This window comes from Sminthopsis crassicaudata, chromosome 2 (assembly GCF_048593235.1).
Source record: "Sminthopsis crassicaudata isolate SCR6 chromosome 2, ASM4859323v1, whole genome shotgun sequence".
Taxonomy (NCBI): Eukaryota; Metazoa; Chordata; class Mammalia; order Dasyuromorphia; family Dasyuridae; genus Sminthopsis; species Sminthopsis crassicaudata.
The window spans coordinates 57,319,909-57,338,034 of record NC_133618.1 but is presented as its reverse complement, the minus strand read 5'-3'; the positions used below and the strand labels follow the sequence as shown (position 1 = coordinate 57,338,034).

The window sequence follows — 18,126 nt, the reverse complement described above, 5'->3', positions numbered from 1 at the left end:
TGTTCTCTATTTGATGCACTTTTAGCCTAAGAGCTTTCATGGAGATTGCACTTTTACCTTCTTATAGAGACTTAAATATGAGCTATATTTTGATACTCCCGGGTATTAGGGATTGGAGGGGAGTAGCAAAGGGAACCAAATGGATAGGAGAGATTCGGTTAGAAACCCCCCAAACCTAAATGCAATCTGTGTAGCTTTGGAGTCTAAGCCAGATGTTACACATCTAGTACTGAAGTACGAGGACTCTGTGTCCAGTCCTGAGCTAGTTATCTGTGAGGAAGAATACAGAGAAGAAAACCCAATTCTTGTTCTCCAAAAGCTCCAAGTGTATTTTTACGGAAATAAGTAATAACTTAGATACACTGCCATCAGAAGTTAAAATGATTTAATATGTAGGAGATTAGGGTGGTTCTGACTCTAAAAAAGGGGGAAATGCATAAAATGGGCCAGATCTCTTTAGTGTCACAGGCCGTTCCTCCACAGTTCTCAGAAAGCCATGACTGTGTGCTAACTAGTAGTCAAACCTCCTGTCTCTCACATACCCTATCTAGTTAATAAATCAAGACTGACTCATACTATTAATAAATAATAATTAACCAAACACATAATAAATTAACAATTTATTGTTAATGGTGTGCTCTAGGGGACACGCAAAAGGTCTTCCTTCCCCCAGATACCTCCTCTATCTTCCTGGCAGAAAGCCTGAAATTTTACCACTAGAGATGAATTCCTTTTGATTAACGTAACGCCTTTCACCACTTTATTGAGGACTATATTGCTCCCCTCCCTCCTTCATACAGAGTGCTCAGGTGAAGTGATAAAAGCATTGGATTTAGAATAACATGATCTGGGTTTTAGTTCCAAGAAATTTCATTCTAGTGGTTCTCTGCAAATCTGTACATGTATAATCTTAGGTAAAACATTTCCTCTAGAGCCTTACTTTCCTCTGCTGAACTTTTCCGACTCCTATGGGAGTCAAGAGGGTGCTGAGTCCTGGTTCTTTTTCTCAGGGAATCTGTCCAGGAAATTTAGCTTCCTTCTAGTTCAGAAATCTTTCTTCTGAAAGCAGTTTTTCTTTTCTGTGAGTCCCTCTTACAATCCCAAACCGGAGCCCAGATTTTTAGATTAGAGGTACTGAGCCCTGCCCAGTCCAGACTTGTTGTACAGCCTGTCTCACACCTTGGAAACGCTGAGGGCCTGGGGGCAAGGGTTACTTGGGGTCCCATAACAATCACCTAACTATTTAAGAAAGACATGTTGATGAAAGCCCCTTCTTTCAAAGACCCCAGGGCTCATCAGGAAACCCCGGCTGATGCAGCTTCTGCTGGGAAGGTTGCCAAGGACCCAAAAGCCCAACAACCACAGCTTGGAGGGAGCTCCAGGATCCAGCCTGCAGAGCTGACCTCAGGAGGAGGAGGAGGAGGAAGAGGCAGGTGCCCACATGTTAGGCTCAGAAGGCTTGCAGGAGGGAAGGGTGAGGTACGTGCTGCTGCCTTGGATGCAATCACCAGAGAAGAAGAAACAAAGTTAATCTCAAAAGGAGTTTCTGTTCCTAAGGAAATATGGTAGAATGGATTGTTGTTGTGTGTCCTTCCTTCTGGAAGAGGACCACATCAGGGAGGTGACAACATGACGGGCAAGTGAATTGGATTTTAGGAAGGGTCACCTGCCTCACTTTCCCCTCCAGAGACATCTAGGTCCAGTAGCGAAATATAGATCAAGACGACTGGAGATGGCGCATAGACTGGACTTCAAAGTCAGGATACCTGGATTTAAGTCACTGGAATTCCATTAGCATCAGAACAGGAGATTATTTCGTCCAATCCCTTCTTTTTACAAATGGGGAAACTGAGACTCTGGATTCAAATCACTGCTCTTCCATTAGCTTCAGAATAGAAGATCAGTTAATCCAATCCCTTCTTTTTATAGATGGGGAAACTGAGGTGCCAAAAAAGGGAAGGGCAATTTGCTGCATGTCCTTGGCAAGTTCCTTTCTCTCCATTTCTTAATCTCTTAAATGAAGGAGTTGGACTAAACACTTTTTAGCTCTTGGGTGTACTCTTGGGAGTCCCCAAATAGTCAAAGAATCTAAAGCTAGAGCTCTGAGACCTAGTCCAGTGGCTCTCAAGGGGTGGTCTAGGGACAGGCTCTGGATACTTTTTAAGGAGTAGCTTAGGGTCAAATCTATTTTCTTAACAATACTAAGTTGTCTTGATTTCAAATATTATAAATATAAATAGATAAATCTCACAAAAGCTCTTTTGGAGGTATCCTCAATAATGTTTAAGAGCATAAAACCGGGGAGGAGGGTAGTATAGGGCACAGTGGATAGAGCACCAGTCCAGGTGCTCAGACACTTAAATCCCATTTCAAACATTTAACACTTCCTAACTATATGATCCTGGGCAAGTCACTTAACCCCAATGACCCCCCCCCCCCCCACACACACACACACAAAGCATAAAGGGTCTTGAGACCAAAAGGTTTGAGAAACCTTCCTAACTTATAGGAATTCAAAATCTGAGACCAGAGAACAACCACTTCATTTATATAGCCTTTTACCATTTTCAAAGCTGTTGATTTTTTTTCTCATAGATGGTATGGAGAGATTACTATTGACTTTGCAGTCAGGGGACTGGGGTTTGAATCTTAGATCTTGTCCCTTTCTTAGTATTTGTGATTTTCACCTAAATTCTCCAGCCCTAGGTCTCAGTTTTCTAATCTATAGAATAGAATAGAATAGATAACTAGAATATAACTAGCTCTCCTTCTAGAGTTATGTTCCTGTTGCCCTCACAACAACTGTGAGAGTATGTGCTGTTATTATCAGCATTTTACAAATGAGGAAACCAAATTTCTGAAAGTTATATGAGTTCTCCAAGGTAATGCAGCTATTAAGAGTCTGAAGCAATAGAAAGTTGTCTAAAATAGGAAGCAGTGGGGTTAAGTGACTTGCCCAGAGTCACACAGCTAGGAAGTGTTAAGTGTCTGGGGTTAGATTTGAACTCAGGTCCTCCTGACCTCAAGGCTGGTGCTCTATCCACTGAACCATCCAGCTGCTGCTCCTTTCCCTCTCCCCCCCCCACACCTTGCATTGATTCTCTTTGAGAAAATGTTCTGAGCACTAAGTTAGGGGCTGGGAGAGATAGATAGCATATAGTGCTTCTCAGAGCTCACCATTGAATAGGGAAATAAGATACAACGCCAAGTAACTTAATACACCTAATTCTATTACATAACTCCATTACAAAAGACAAGAATGGTAGGTGAGTTCCCAGAAAGAACATCATTGCCAGCCAGCAAGGATTAGGGAAGGGTTCAAGTTGGAGGTATCTGACTCAGCCTTAAAGCAATGAGGTCAAGGGAGAGACTACATACCAGGCATAGGGAGCCCTGTGGGCTAAGGTAAGGAGCCCTGAGCCTGAGAAAGGTGATGGAGAATAGCCTAATTCGGTTAGAGCACAGAGAGAAGAAATAAGCATTTACTAAACACCTAGAAGAAAACAAATATTTATTAAGCACCTAAAATAAAACAAGCATTTATTAAGCACCTAGAAGGAAACAAGCATTTATTAAACACCTAGAAGGAAACAAGCATTTATTAAGTACTTAAAGGGAAACAAGCATTAAGCATCTAGAAGGAAATGAGAATGTATTAAGTACTTAAAGGGAAACAAGCATTAAGCATCTAGAAAGAAATAAGGATTTATTTAAAAAAAAAAAAAACCTAGAAGGAAACAAGAATTTATTAAGTACTTAGAGGTAAACAAATATTAAGCACCTAGAAGGAAATAAGCATTTATTAAACACCTAGTAGGAAACAAATATTTACTAAGCACTTATAATGTGCTAAAAGCAATAGGGAGCCTCTGAGGATTTTTGAACAAAGTTGTGACCAGATTTATTAGGTATCCTGATTCCAAATTCATCCATTTTTTTCCTTACACCATCCTAATGTAAACATCCCACAGGGAGACACCATTTGAACCCACAGAGATGCCTTCTTGTTTCCCATGCCAAGGGAAAAGGTGTGTACACCAGCTTCCCCCCTGCTGTGTCCTTTCTCAGCTTTCACTAGAGAAAGCATCCGCCTGATCTGCAATCATTGCTGGGCCTGGAATAGATCCAACTACAGATAAAAGTGTAAAATTCACATAAGTTTTTCTTTGGGATGCCCTTGGCTGATACCCCCCCTTTTCTAAAAGTATCTCACTCCAGATCCATCCCTCTCTCTACCTCCTCAACATGAGAGACAATGAAGACTAAATAAGCCTCTAGCACTTTGCAGAGCTCAGAGCATGCTGGGTGACTCGAAATTAATATCTTAATTGAAATTATGATATCACCTCCAGCCAGAAGGCATGAACTTATTCACTCCACCATGGGTAATGTCTCTCTCTTAGTCACTGTAAGCCTCTCGTTTCCATTCAATTCAATATTACAGTTGGAGAAAATATGGCCAGGGGAAAGATCACTTGGGCTATGGAGGCAAAAAACCTGGGTTCAAATCCTGCCTGGGATGTTACTACCTGGGTGATTTAGAACAAGAACTTGGACCTCAGTTCTCTTTTTAACATTGAGGAGAAATGGACTAGAGATGGTTTCTGAGGTCCGGCCCTACCAGCTCAAACTTTATGAAAAATCGATTAAGCATAGATTGCATTCAGAGGACTGTGCTAGGTAGAGAGACAAAAATGAAACAGATCTTCCCTCGAGGAGCTTACAATCATCTGGGTGCAGGGAAGGACAATAAGGGATGTGATACAGGCTACTTGAGCAAGGAGAAAGCATCAACAAATTGGAAGGGCTAAGAAAGTCTTTGTTTAGAAGGGATTGCCAGAGTCCAGTCTTGAAGGGAAATAAGTATCCTAAAAGACAAGAAGGAAAAGCTTTCCTGGCCTGTGAAAATACAAGGCTATCAGCTCCAGCTGCTGTGCAATTACCTCCTCCTTCTTCCTCTTCCTCCTCCCTTCCTCTTCCTCCTCCTCCTTCTATGCTTTCCCTCTCTTCTTCCTCCTCCTCTTTCTCTTCTCTCCTTTCTTTCTCTTCTTCCTTCTTCTCCTTCCTTCTCCTTCTTCTCTTCCTCTCTCTTCTTCACCCCCTTCCTTCTCCTTCTCTTCCTACTCTTCTTCCCTCCCCCTCCTTTTCACCATCTTGATGCTCTTATCTCCCTCTCAAATGTGCTAGAACTACTACCAGGACTTGGAGGCTGCCATCAACCAGCAGATCATCCTGGAGCTCCACGTCTCCTACATCAACCCATTCACGAGATGACATGTGTCGAAGAACTTTGCCAAGTATTTCCCACACTATTCCCATGAGGAAAGGGAACATGCGGAGAAGCTGATGAAACTCCCAAACCAAGAAAGTGGCCTCATCTCCCTGAGAGACATCACAAAACAAGATCATCCAGTCTGGGAGAGTAGTAAAATGCAAAGGAATGTGTTCTGTACTTGGGGGGGAAAGTCAATCATTCCTTACTAAAATTGCACAAGAAAATGCTTGTGGCCCTTTTTGTAGTGACAAGGAACTGGAAGTTTGGGGAATGAATGTAATGGAATATATATATATATATATATATATGAAATAATGAGCAGCTGGGAAATCAGGCTTTTCTGAAATGAAAAGCTTGGAAAGACTTACATGAACTGATGCTGATGAAGTGAGCAGAACCAGGAGATCGTTGTACACAAGAGTATACAACAATCAATTCTGATGGATGTGGCTCTTTTCAACAATGAGATGATTCAGGCCAGTTCCAATGATCTGGTGATGAAGAGAGCCATCTACACACACTACTGGGGACTGAGTGTGGATCACAGTTTGATATTTTCATCTATGAGGTTGTTGTTTGTTTGATTGGTTGTTTTTTTCCCCTCATTTTCCCCCCTTTTGATCTGATTTTTCTTGCTCAGCATGGCAAATACGGAAATATGTTTAGAAGAATTGCACATGTTTCTATATTGGATTGCTTGCTGCCTAGGGGAGGGAGGAGGTGTTGAGGGAAGGAGAAAAATTTGGAACACAAGGTTTTGCAGGGGTGAATGTTAAAAACGATCTCTGCATGTAGTTTAGAAAAAAGCTATTACAAATTTTTTAAAAATAGAATTGCACAAGCTGGCAACCGACAAAACGACCCCCCATTTATGTGATTTCATCAAAAACCCCTATCTGGATGAACAGGTAAAATCCATCAAATGATTGGATGATCACTTAACTGACCTGCCCAAAATGGGGGCCCCCATTCTGGCAGAATATCTTTTTGACAATCACACCCTTGAAGACAATGGTAACAGAGCTAAGCCAACACCTGGCTTCCTCCCTGCCTGGGAACTGTGGGTGTGACTCCTACTGTCTTTCAGTGCATGCATTTTGATTATCTGACCTTTTCATAATCTGTACCAAAAACTACTACCATTTACATTCTAATAAAGTGACTTGGTTCAGATGAGAAAAAAAAAAATACAAGACTACATGGAACAGGGCAGCTGGATGGTACAGTGGATAGAGCACCAGCCCTGAAGTCAGGAGGACGTCAGTTCAAATCTGCTCTCAGACATGGCTGTGTGACCCTAGGCAAGTCACTTAACAACCCAATTACCTCAGCAAAAAACAAAACAAAACAACAAAACAACAACAAAAAACAAAAAAACAAAAAAACAAAGAAATGACGATCAGGTTGATTTCAGAAAAGTCTGGAGACTTACATGAACTGATGGGAAGCGAAGTGAGTAGAACCAAGAGAACATTGTACACAGCAACAAGAAGATTATGTAATGATTAAGTGGATGGACTTGACTCTTTTCAATAATGAGATGATTCAAGACAATTCCAATAAACTCATGATGGAAAGAGCCATCTGCATCCAAAGAGAGAACTATGGAGACTGAAGGTGGATCACAGCATAGTCATTTCACCTTTTTGGGGTGTTGTATGTTTGCTTGACGGTATTTTCTTTCTCATTTTTTCCCTTTTGGTCTAATTTTTCTTGTGCAGCCTGATGAATATGGAAATATGTTTAGAAGAATTGCACATGTTTAACCTATAGAAAATTGCTTACTGTTGAGCAGAGGAGGTAGGGGAGGAAGAGAGAAAAATTTGGAACACAAGGTTTTGCAAAGATGAATGTTGAAAACTACCTTTGCATGTATTTGGAAAAATAAAAAGTTATTTAAAAAAAACATTATTTTTCCTCAAATGACCCTTCTCCCTGAACTTCCTTCTTGTTCTCTCTCAAAGTGATTTAGGGTTGTGACTTTTCCCTCCATACTCCTTTATGCCATATATTTAAATAAGCTGACAAATCTTGTCATTTTTATCTCCACTTCACCTCTCCAATCTGTCCCATTCTCTCTATTCACATGGCTACCATCTGACTTTAATTACTTCTCGCTTAGACTAGTGTAATTGCCTCCTAATTGGTCTTCCTACCTCAAATCTCCCACTTCTCCAATCCATCTCCATGGAGCTTCTTAATTTATTTTCCCAAAACCTTGGTCTGCACATGTCTCTTGTTCACTCAATAAACTCTGATGCTTCCCATAGTTCTTTTAGGATCCAAATGCAAACTGTGTTCTCTGTTTGACTTCTAAAGCCCTTCATAGACTGGCCCCAACCAACTTTCCATTAGTCCTTCCCTTCTGTGCAGTCCAGCCATGCTGGACTTCCTGGTCTTCCTGCCAAATGATGTTCTATCTCCCAAGTCTAGGAGCTGGAAGGCACTTTTTCCTCACCTCCACTTTAAAGTAAACCCCTTATTTTCTTCAAAACTTGATTATGTGTTACCTTCTCCCACAAGAAGCTTTTCTGATCTGCTACTGGCTGCTACTGCTCTCCCTCCCAAGATATTTACATGTAGGTATATATGTATGCATACATATACCCATATGTATGTATATATATATATATAGTGTTTAAAACATATCATATATTTATTTTAAGCATCATATATAAGTGTTGTCTCCCTTGATAGGAATGGAAGAAACAAGCATTTATTACTTGTGCTAGACAACATGGTAGGATTTTATAAATATTATCTTATTTGAGTTTCACAACATCTCTGGGAAGTGAAGCCCCCATTTGACAGATTAGGAGATGTAGAGGGCTACACATAGTGGGGGGGGGGCTCTGGGTAAGGTATGAGACCCTTCAGCCCAAAGTGAACCTCTGACAATGTCTGATTTGGTGTTTTCACCTTCCTGAGAAGTTAAGGAGGGTGTGACCACCTGGGTTCTACTTGAAGCAAAGGATACTTACAGTAAGAGATATTTACATATCAATAGCAGGGTGCTTATGGTTAACACTTACTCAGTGTGATGTAATGGTTCTCTAGTTGGCACATGCTTAGTGTGCTGTAATGATGTAATCATACTGATGTATTTAAGGGCTGAGAGGACTGGAAATAAGGACTTTCCATCTTTGACCAAACTGGTGGCTCTCCTGCCACTAAGACCAAGGCTGATCCTGAGATCCTCCAGAGAGCTAGTCCAGACACTACATTTTTTTAAAAAAGCATGTTTTGATCTGCACTTATCAATTCTCTCTTTGGGTGTGGATAGCATTTTTCAAGGAAAATGAGACAAATAGAATCATACTTGCCCAGTATTATAAAGCTAATAAATATTCAATGCTAAATTTAACTCAGATTTCATACTTTATCTACTGCTCTATCCAAATGCCTCTTAGAAAGTAAGCTGATAAGCATAAGAAATGCTTCCTTTTTGTCTTTGCATCCTTGGTACTACAACAGTTCTAGGTGACTGTGATATGGGCTTAATTTACATTTGATGATTAATTGATTAAAAGAATTTATATTTTCTCTTTGAACACCATAAAAAATTTCTGAGCATGAGAGGAGCAGGTCAAAGTTCTAATCCTTTATAGCAAGAGTCCTTAAGTAACTCTGTTTGTGTCTTGGGCCCTTAGGCAGTAATCTGGAGAAGCCTCTAGACCCATTCTCCAAATAATGCTTTTGAATGCATAAAATATTACACACAGAAATGCAATTTCAAAGGAAACCAATTGTGTTGAAATACTTATATAAATATTTTATTTAAAAAAACCAACAAGTTAATGATCTCCTAGTTAAGAACCCTGGTTTAGAAGATTATTTTGACATCTGAATAAAGAGAATGGATGGGAGGCAGGGAGAACCAGTAAGTCACAGGCTATTCCAATAAGCTATGGCAGAGATTATAATTTGTGAATGGAGGAAATTGAGAGAGATTGTGGGTGGGGGTGGTTGTGGGGGCAGAATTAATCAGAACTTGGCAACTTAGTGGATATGTAAGGTGAAGGAAAGTGAAGAATCAAGTATAAGTCCAAGTACAAACTTGGAAGATGGCCATACCTTCCATGGAGATAAAGAATTTTGAAGGAAGATCTTCTTGGGGGAAAGATGTTTTGGATACACTGAATTTCAAAGCCATGAGGATATCCAAACAGAAATGAAGCCCAATAGACTAATATACAGATTAGGAGGACATTTGCTTTGGGATAATACTTGGCTCTATGGGTAGATAGGACATCACTTAGGAGAAAAGAGAAGAGGTCCAAAGAGAGAGCCTTAGAGAACACCAATGCTAGGGGAGCAGCAAAGGAGATCAAGGAGAATGAGAGGAGGACCATGGAAGACTAGTGTCCCAGATGTCAAGGAAGCTGCTCACTTTGTCCATCAGTCACTGTTAGTCAACAAGTGGACCATGGCATCATAAATCCATATGTACACACACACACACACACACACACACACACACACACACACACACACGCATGAGAGAGAAAAGAGGAAGGAGAAAAGGAGAAGGAAGAAGAGAAGGAGAAGGAGGAGGAGAGAAGAGAGGGAGAAGAACAGGATGAGATAGAGAGGAGGAGGAAGAGGGAGAGGATGAGAAGAACAAGGACAAGGACAAAAAGGAAGAGGAGGAAGAAAAGAGGAAGAAAAGAAGAAAAGGGAAGGAAGAGTGGAAAAAGAAATAGAATATGTATACACATATGTATACACACACACACACACACACACACACATATATATATAATACACACACATACTCACACACCTATATTTAGAAACAATTATTAAAAAAGACATTAAAGGGGCAGCTAGTTGGTGCAGTGGATAGAGTACCAGCCGAGAAGTCAGGAGGACCTGAGTTCAAATCTGGTCTCAGACACTTAATACATCCTGGCTGTGTGACTCTGAGCAAGTCATTTAACCCCAATTGCCACAGGAAGAAAAAAAGACATTAAGGTTAAGGAGGACCAGGAAAGGCTCTTCTAGAATATGGGGTTTTGGTTGATCCTTGAAGGAAGCCAGAGACGTTGAGATGGGGATGAAGGAGGAGAGAAACTCAAGCATGGGAGATAGTCAGTGAAAGTGCCTGAAGTTGGGAGATCTGCACTGGAGATAGATAAAAGAGAAAAGTGAAAAAGTCAGGGAATATTCTATAGGGGGATATAATACTTTTTCCTACAAGTATAAACAAAATGTATAAAAAAAGAAATTCTAGACAATTTGGGGGCAGCCTTAACAGCTGGGGAAATCAGGAAAGACCTCATGTGGGAGGCTTTGTGGGAGGCATTTGAGCTGAGCTCTAAAATGTTAGTTCTCCAAGGCACCTCAGATGTGGAGTCCAGCCCCCTGATTGTACAGAGCAGCAGAGAGGGGGAAGTATCCTATTAGCAAAGCAAGTAAATGGCAGATCTGGGGCACGGGCCCTTGGACTCTTGTCCCTAGTGTGTAAAAGATGCCTCCCACTGGGTATAGGGTTTTGGATTGTGCCTTATGGGCAAAGATAATAGAGACCACAATATCTCAATACAGAATTGGGTTGGTAGGTGCATCTAGGCAGGGAGCAGGAAGAGTAAAGAGTCCAGGCTCTTTAAAATAGGAGCAGGTTTGGGGGGAGGGGAGGAGCTGGTGCTGTCAATGAAGGTAATGGGATTGCTTTGAATTCCATATGTTCAAGCAGGGTTTTGCAAAAAAGAGCACAGCCCCCACTTCTCCACTCATTCCTAAGTCCGCTCCCCTTTGACCCCCCTCAAATCCACTAGGTCATTGTGTAATCACAACAATAGATGGGGAGCCCAAGGGTCTCATGGAGTGATAGAGAAGGCATTCAAAGACCAAATCATAAAGGTTTATGGGAGAAAGGAATCACCCAAATTCACAAAAGCAAAACCTTTCAATGTTTTGTCTCTGCTTGCCCTCTGATCACTTCTTTCTGTGTTTGCTTCTGTCTCTGCTTCCAAAGTAGAACAAACAAAAATTCTATTTCTGATAACCCCATCATTAAATAAATAAAGTAACCAAATAAGAGAGTCCATTCTTGGTCACTTATTTGGAAGTTGAGAAATTTCCAAAAATCCTTGAAAAAGAGCCAGGCTTAGTTAGTGTCTGTCATCATGAGGAGCAGAAGCTGCAGGGAGCACAGCTAAAAGAACAATTGAAGGAGATCAGAGTTCCTTTGATAATATCACCCTATCTATCCATTCGTTCAAAAAAACCCACTAAGGTGTAAAGCTCATGTACCAAAACAAAATAAACAAATCCTTCCCTTGACCTTTCCAGACCATCTGTATAATGACCCTTTTCAGTAGTGATCAGTAGACCTGGTGAAATCAGGTTGGTTCTGGATGAGGTGGAAGGTCATTGGGACAAAGAATTCCAAGACAACATCTTGTCAAACATTAAGCTGGTACTCCTTGACCCTGTTGGTTCCTTCTTCCTCCTCTGGCTATCAAAAGCCATTTTGGTCAAAAGATTCCCCTCAGGACTTCTTTAACCCTCCTAGACTAGAGCTTGGTCCAGAAGGAATCACTGACTTCATCTTTTTTTGCCTCAGTTTGCCTGTCTGAAAATTCAAACCCACCTCCAAGGGATGGAAGACTGAGAAACACGACATAAACATAAGGTGTCTCAGTTTTCCAGTTGAATTCATCCAAGTTAAATCCCCTAAAATATACTGGGCACTGGCTGTGTGTGGAGCCTGGGACTAGGCATCTTTAGGTGATGTAAGCTCCTTGAATACTGATCCAAGGAGGCCAAAGTCCAAAGGGCCAGCTGGCTTCAGAGAATGTCCAGCAGAGGGGAAAAAACCCAAACAAAAACCTTAGAGATCTCTAATCTATCTGGATCTTCTTTTTACCAAGAAGTAACTGAGACTGGGAGGGGAAAGGACCGTTATTTCTAAAGTCACATATGTCAGAATGAGGACACAAAATCCAGGTCCAAGGCTCCCTTCCAGCTTAACCCTTCAGTCTTGACTTTAGGAAGTCAAACCATAGTGTTCATGTTTAATGTTCGTAGTTGATTGTTGTCCTTCATACTTGAAGAGGACCCAAATGTCATCACTATATTAGAGGAGAGTTACAGGGTGTCCAACTGTGGCTGATCAGACCAATATGAGCGTGGGATGTTCTGCTACAAGTCAGACACAAATAGTCCCTTTGAACATTTCTCTCTCTGTCTCTCTGTCTCTCTCTGTCTCTCTCTCTGTCTCTGTCTCTCTCTCTCTCTGTCTGTCTCTCTCTCTCTGTCTCTCTATCTCTCTCTGTCTCTCTGTCTCTCTCTCTCTCTGTGTCTCTCTCTCTCTGTCTCTCTGTCTCTCTCTCTGTCTCTGTCTCTCTGTCTCTCTCTCTGTCTCTCTCTGTCTCTCTGTCTCTGTCTCTCTCTCTGTCTCTCTCTCTCTCTCTGTGTATGTGTGTCTGTCTGTCTGTCTGTCTTTGTTTCTCTCTGTCTCTTTTAGATTCTCTAGATTAACATGGAAATGGAACAATTCTACATGGCTAAATGAGTAAGAATGATTATGAACAATGTGCAGGGGAAAACTTGCAGAATAACTAATGGGTAACTTCATGGTCCTTCCTTCCCCTGCTACTTCCCTCCTTAGGACCCAGTCCCTTTTTCTCTCCTGCTTCTGTTATTTTGGAGCTGCAATTACTGATTTTAACTCAGCCTCAGTTGATAGATCTTAAAAAAAAAACACTAGAAAATTCCAACCCACTTTATACCCAAGGGTTGGAGGAGTAAAAAGGATGGGAGAAGATATGAGAAACAGATGCAAGGGCAGCCCCTTTCCCAGGGAGGAAAGAGAAAGCCTGAACAGGTTTCCTCCCGAGTCCTGAGGATATATTGGGGGAGGGGTGTTGAGAGAAGGATGTAATGGTGATACAGAGAATAGCACAGATTCTTGACCCTTCTTTCTCTCTCCTCTGAGATTGCACTCATCTGTTCTCACCTTTGGTGAGTCTCAGCTGCTGACTCCCAAGCCTATATGTCAAGTTCTGACCTCCATTACCCCAGACCTAAACCTCAAAATTATAGGATTTTAAAGATAGGAAGGATGTTGAAGATTTCCATCCTCTCATTTACAGAGGGAGAAATAGATGCTTAATTTGGTCCAGATCACACAGGTGATGAGTGGTTGATCTAAGGAGTCAAACCTGGCTTGACTGCAATCAGGTGTTCTTCCTCCTGAATTATTCTGCCTATGGGCATCTGTAGGAAAGTAGGTGGTACAAAGGATAGAGGTTTGGACTCAGGAAGAGTCCATTGTGAGTTCAAATCAGTCCTCAATACTTAATAGCTGCATGTCTTTGCATGAATCAATTTGCCTCAGTTTCTTCATCTGTGAAAATGAGATGGAAAAGGAAATAGCAAACTAACTATTCTAGCATATTTTCCAGATAGGGTCATGAAGTGTTGGAAAACTATTGAAAAATGACTGGACAAAAAAACCTAACCTAGATATCTATTTTGAGGTGTCCTTTCACAATCTTAAACAACACCTCCAAAACCAAGTTCATCCTCTTCCTATCACTCCATCCCAAGATATATCCTCTTCCCAGCTTCCCAATTTATAAATTATTCACCCAGGAAGATGATTCCCTCCCTCCATAATCTGAAATATCAAATTTTCTTCCTTCTTAGTCACATTTCCCGGCACAGAGTAAAACACTTAAATGCTTATTGACTGACTGACTTCTTTCTTCCTTTATATCTAATCCATCATCAAATTCCACCAAATTCTTTCAAAACCTCCTAGATCCTTCCCTCTTTTTTTCCCTTCTCCTGGCATTATCCTCTTCAAGCTTTGTCCTTCCTCCTCAAGACCAGCACTTAGAAGCCTGACAATTTTCACCTAACTGGTCTCCCTACCTCCAGCCTCTCCTTGCTTCAGTCCCTCAACTATAGATCCCTAGTTTAGTCATTTTACACACTCCAATTTATATCTTGTCAGACCCCTTCTCAAGAACAATAACAAAAACAACAATAACATGGTGCAATAAAAAGTATATTGGTCCAAATCTGGGCTCTGCATGTGACCTTAAACAGGTTGCTTAATTCTTCTGGGCCCCAGTTCCTCATCTGTTAAATAAGGAAGTTGGACACAATGGTCTCCAAGTACTCTCTTAGCAGGAAGTATATTATCCTTTCATTCCATGACCTTCCACACATTTTTTAATATTGTACTTTTTTCCCTCCCTAACAGTCCTGTGAATTCCACCTCTCCTATTTCACTTACACCACAGCCTGACTCTGTACTAGGCACGTGAGGGGGAGGAAGTGGATCACAGCATTCCATGGCTATGACTCATAGTTCTAGAGGCCACTTTCTCTCTAACCATCTCATTTTACAGATGAGAAACCTGAATTTCCAAATAGATTTGTTTCTAAGTGGTATGTTTATAGAATTTTAAAACTGGAAGGTACTTTAGTTGTCTTTAAGTGTGTGATCAGTGGCTGGAGTAGAGGAGACTACATGGCCTCTAATGCAGCTCTCGGTACTGGAATCCTATAAAGACAAAAACCATTTGCAGGAGATTTTTCCCAACCTTGAGGTCATTGACCATCCCAGGACAGGATCATATTAACTGTTTAAAATCTATGTTGTAAAATGAAGCAAAGCCCCGGGTTTTAGACAAAACACATGGATAATGTAAGAACAATAGTGGTGATATTTCTCAAGTATATGTATATGTACAGTATAGTATAGTATATATCTATACATATATAAAAAGCATATAAAACTCAGAAATGAGAGCCAGTGTGTGAGAATAATGTGACATCATGGGAAGAGTCCTGGATTTGAAGTCAGAGAACCTGGGTTGAACCTATATGTGCTTTAGATTTTAGGTTCCAGGGTACCATTTTACTGAATGGGTATTGGCTCAGTTAAACTGAGACCTGGAAAAGGACTTTAAAAAAGGCCACTTCATCCAAGGCTATCTCTAGTCATCTTGATCTATATCTGGACCCAGATGGCTCTGGAGGAGAAAGTGAGGGTGGTGACTTTGCAGAGCCCTCCCTTACTTCAATCCAATTCACTTATAAATCATTGCATCACCTCTCTGATGTCATGGTCCTCTTTGAGAATGAAGGACAAATAGCAACTTGTGAGAAGTAGTAGCTGACCCACTGGGAATCCAATGGACCATTTCCAGTCATATAACTGTCTTCCCCACTCCCTTCTTTCCTTCCTTCCTTTTCTTTTTCTCCCCTCCCTCTTTTTCTCATCTTTCTTTTCATCTTCCTTCCCTTCTTCCTTCTTCCCTCCTTTTCTTTCTTTCTTTCTCTTTCTTTCTTTCTTTCTTTCTTTCTTTCTTTCTTTCTTTCTTTCTTTCTTTCTTTCTTTCTTTCTTTCTTTCTTTCTTTCTTTCTTTCTTTCTCTCTCTTTCTTTCTTCCTTTCTCTCTCTCTTTCTTTCTTTCTCTTTTTTCTTTTCCCTCTATCCTTCTTTCCTTCCTTTCTCCCTCCCTTCCTTCCTCACTTCCTTCTCTCCTCTTTTTCATTTTCCTTCTTTTTCTGTATCCTTCCTTATTTCTTCTCCCTTCTTTTCTCCCTTCCTTCCTTTCTTTTCTTCTTTCTTTCTCTTCCTTTCCCCTCTTCCCCTCTCTCCCTCCTCCCCTCTCTCCCTCCCTTCCTCCTCTCCTCTCCTCTCCCCTCCTCTCCTCTCCCCTCCCCTCCCCTCCCCTCCCCTCCCCTCCCCTCCTCTCCTCTCCTCTCCTCTCCTCTCTTCTCCTCTCCTTTCCTTCCTCCCTCCCTTCCTTCCTTCCTCCGCTGTGTCGCATGTACCCGCACGTGTTCACACCTCCCTCCCCATGTACCCGAGTGCTCAGAGGGCAGATGCTGCCGTTTTTGGTTTTTGTCCCCGGTATCTAGCAGATCTTTTTTGAAGGCCGGACCGGCTCTCTGTGCGGCCTTGGTGTTGGCCCTTACCCCCCCCGCCTCAGTTTCCCCACCTGTAAGATGAGGGGGCCGGGCAGATGCCGGGCCCTGCGGGAGTATTTTATAACTATCTCGCTGAATCCTCACAACCCCCCGGGAGCGATTCTCATGCCCATTTCGCAGTTGAAGAAACTGAGGCCCAGGGATCAGCGCTTCCAACAAGGCCCTGAACGTCGGCCGCACAGAGCCAAGTCCGACCCTGGCTCAGCTGTGTGACCCTGGGCAAGTCCACGTACTTCCTCGGACATTCCCAGTCCTGTGGAGACACAAAGGGGCCGGCCCGCGCGGTCCCCGGCTCTAACTCTGCGGTTCTGGGCTCCTCTAGCTCCTTCTCCCGGGTCCGAGGGGACAGAGCTAGCGGCTGGGCTGGGCCTGGCTCGGGGCCGGCTCTCGGTGCGGAGGAGTAAGCCCGGAGGAGGCGGGCCGGGCCAGCGGCCGAAAGGGAGGCCGGCCCCTTTAAGGCGCTCAGACAGCCCGTAACCCGAGCGGCTCCAGTTCATTCATATGAAGAGACCCTGCTGACTCACGCTTATGAAAGTGATTTTGTGGCCCCGCCCCCCGCCAGCCGGTGAAATAAGCCTCGCGTCCCGTGCGGCTCCGAGCAATGGGTGTCTGAAGGACCGGCCGGCCCGAGCCCCGCGCCCCCTCTTCTCCCGGGAAGCGAGACTGGCCGGCTCCCCACGCGCGGCCCTGAGCAGGTGAGGGCTGGTGGAGTGTGGGGGGAAATGCCTGTGGGAAAAGCGACCCTGGAACGCCCGGACCCGGGTCCCGGGCTGAGCGCCTGGAGACCCCGGGACCGCCGCCCCGGGGCGTCCCAGCGGCCTCGGGCTCGGGGGCCGGCGGGTCAGCGAGAAATGTCTGCCCGCTTAAACCCCCAGCCCGTGGAGAGGGATGCAAGGAGCCCCTTCCGGCAGCACTTTCTGGGACTGACTCACGAAGCCCCGGCCCGCGCTGCCCCGCGTCCCGCGGCCTCCCATCCCGGCTGCGCCCTCACGCTCTCCCCGCTGCCCCGCGCTGCCTCGGTGCCACCTTTCCAACGGAGTCCGGGGGGCTTCCCGGCGCACGGGGGGGAGGACGGCCGCTCCTTATAGGACAAATCACTTTATTTCCACTTTATGGGACAAATCACTCCGCTTTTAAAGTGGGAGCAGTAATGATACCTCTAACAAACTCCCCACCGGCCGGTCTTGGTTATCTGAAGCGCTATGGGCGTGGGAAACGCCGCTGTAACTCTCCGAGGCTTCATTCATTCACTTCTCCGGGAGACATTTAGTCAGGCCGGGGTTGTCCGGGCGCTCCGAGGCCGTAAGGAGAGGGCTTAAAGCTCTATAAGCAGCAGTTATCCCAGTCGTTACCATTATTATGGCCCTTATAATACATCCCAGGAGGCCTTTGGCGGCTTTCCCAGGGTGACATCAGGCTTTGGAAGGGTGGAGAAGATTTCTGAGAGTCTTTGACCGGGTCATAAATAGAGAGCCTCTGATTTGGATTCAAATCCTGCCTTAGACGTGAGACCACGAGCAAGTGATTTTAATCCTCTGGGCCTTCGCTCAGGGGATCACAACAATGTCTCCCCTACGGGTGATTCCAGGGAGGATCCAGTGAAAGTGTTTAAATTTTTTGTTGGGAATTCAGCAATAATTAACAACTATCTCAGGACGTGTCTTTGCCAGATTCAAGGTAAATGTTACCTGTTAGGATGATAATGGTGCTAGTGTAAAAACAAGATGGAATTTAAAGTCACAAATCCTGGCTCTGCTACTTACTATTTGTATGACCTTAAAGCCCCTAGTGTGCGCCAGGCTCTATGGCAAGCATTGGTGGTACAAGGAAAAAGGAAGAAAGATAAAAAAAAAGTCCCTCCTCTCAAGGAATACATTTTAGATAACTTAGCTCTCC

At 43.2% G+C, this 18,126-nt stretch overlaps 1 protein-coding gene across 3 annotated transcripts in view; it reads left to right on the top strand.

The window, feature by feature from the left end:
- Positions 1-18,126, top strand: part of OSGIN1 (oxidative stress induced growth inhibitor 1) — a 38,778-nt gene that overhangs the window by 9,457 nt on the left and 11,195 nt on the right. The window contains exon 1 of one of the 3 annotated variants that reach the window (XM_074286357.1): positions 16,716-16,925. The exons of 1 other annotated variant lie outside the window; for it this stretch is intronic. The gene's annotated coding sequence lies outside the window, so the exon portion shown is untranslated. Of the gene's footprint in view, positions 1-16,715; positions 16,926-17,116; positions 17,908-18,126 lie in introns of those variants that run through there. One more of the 3 variants, XM_074286358.1, reaches the window with a different exon arrangement.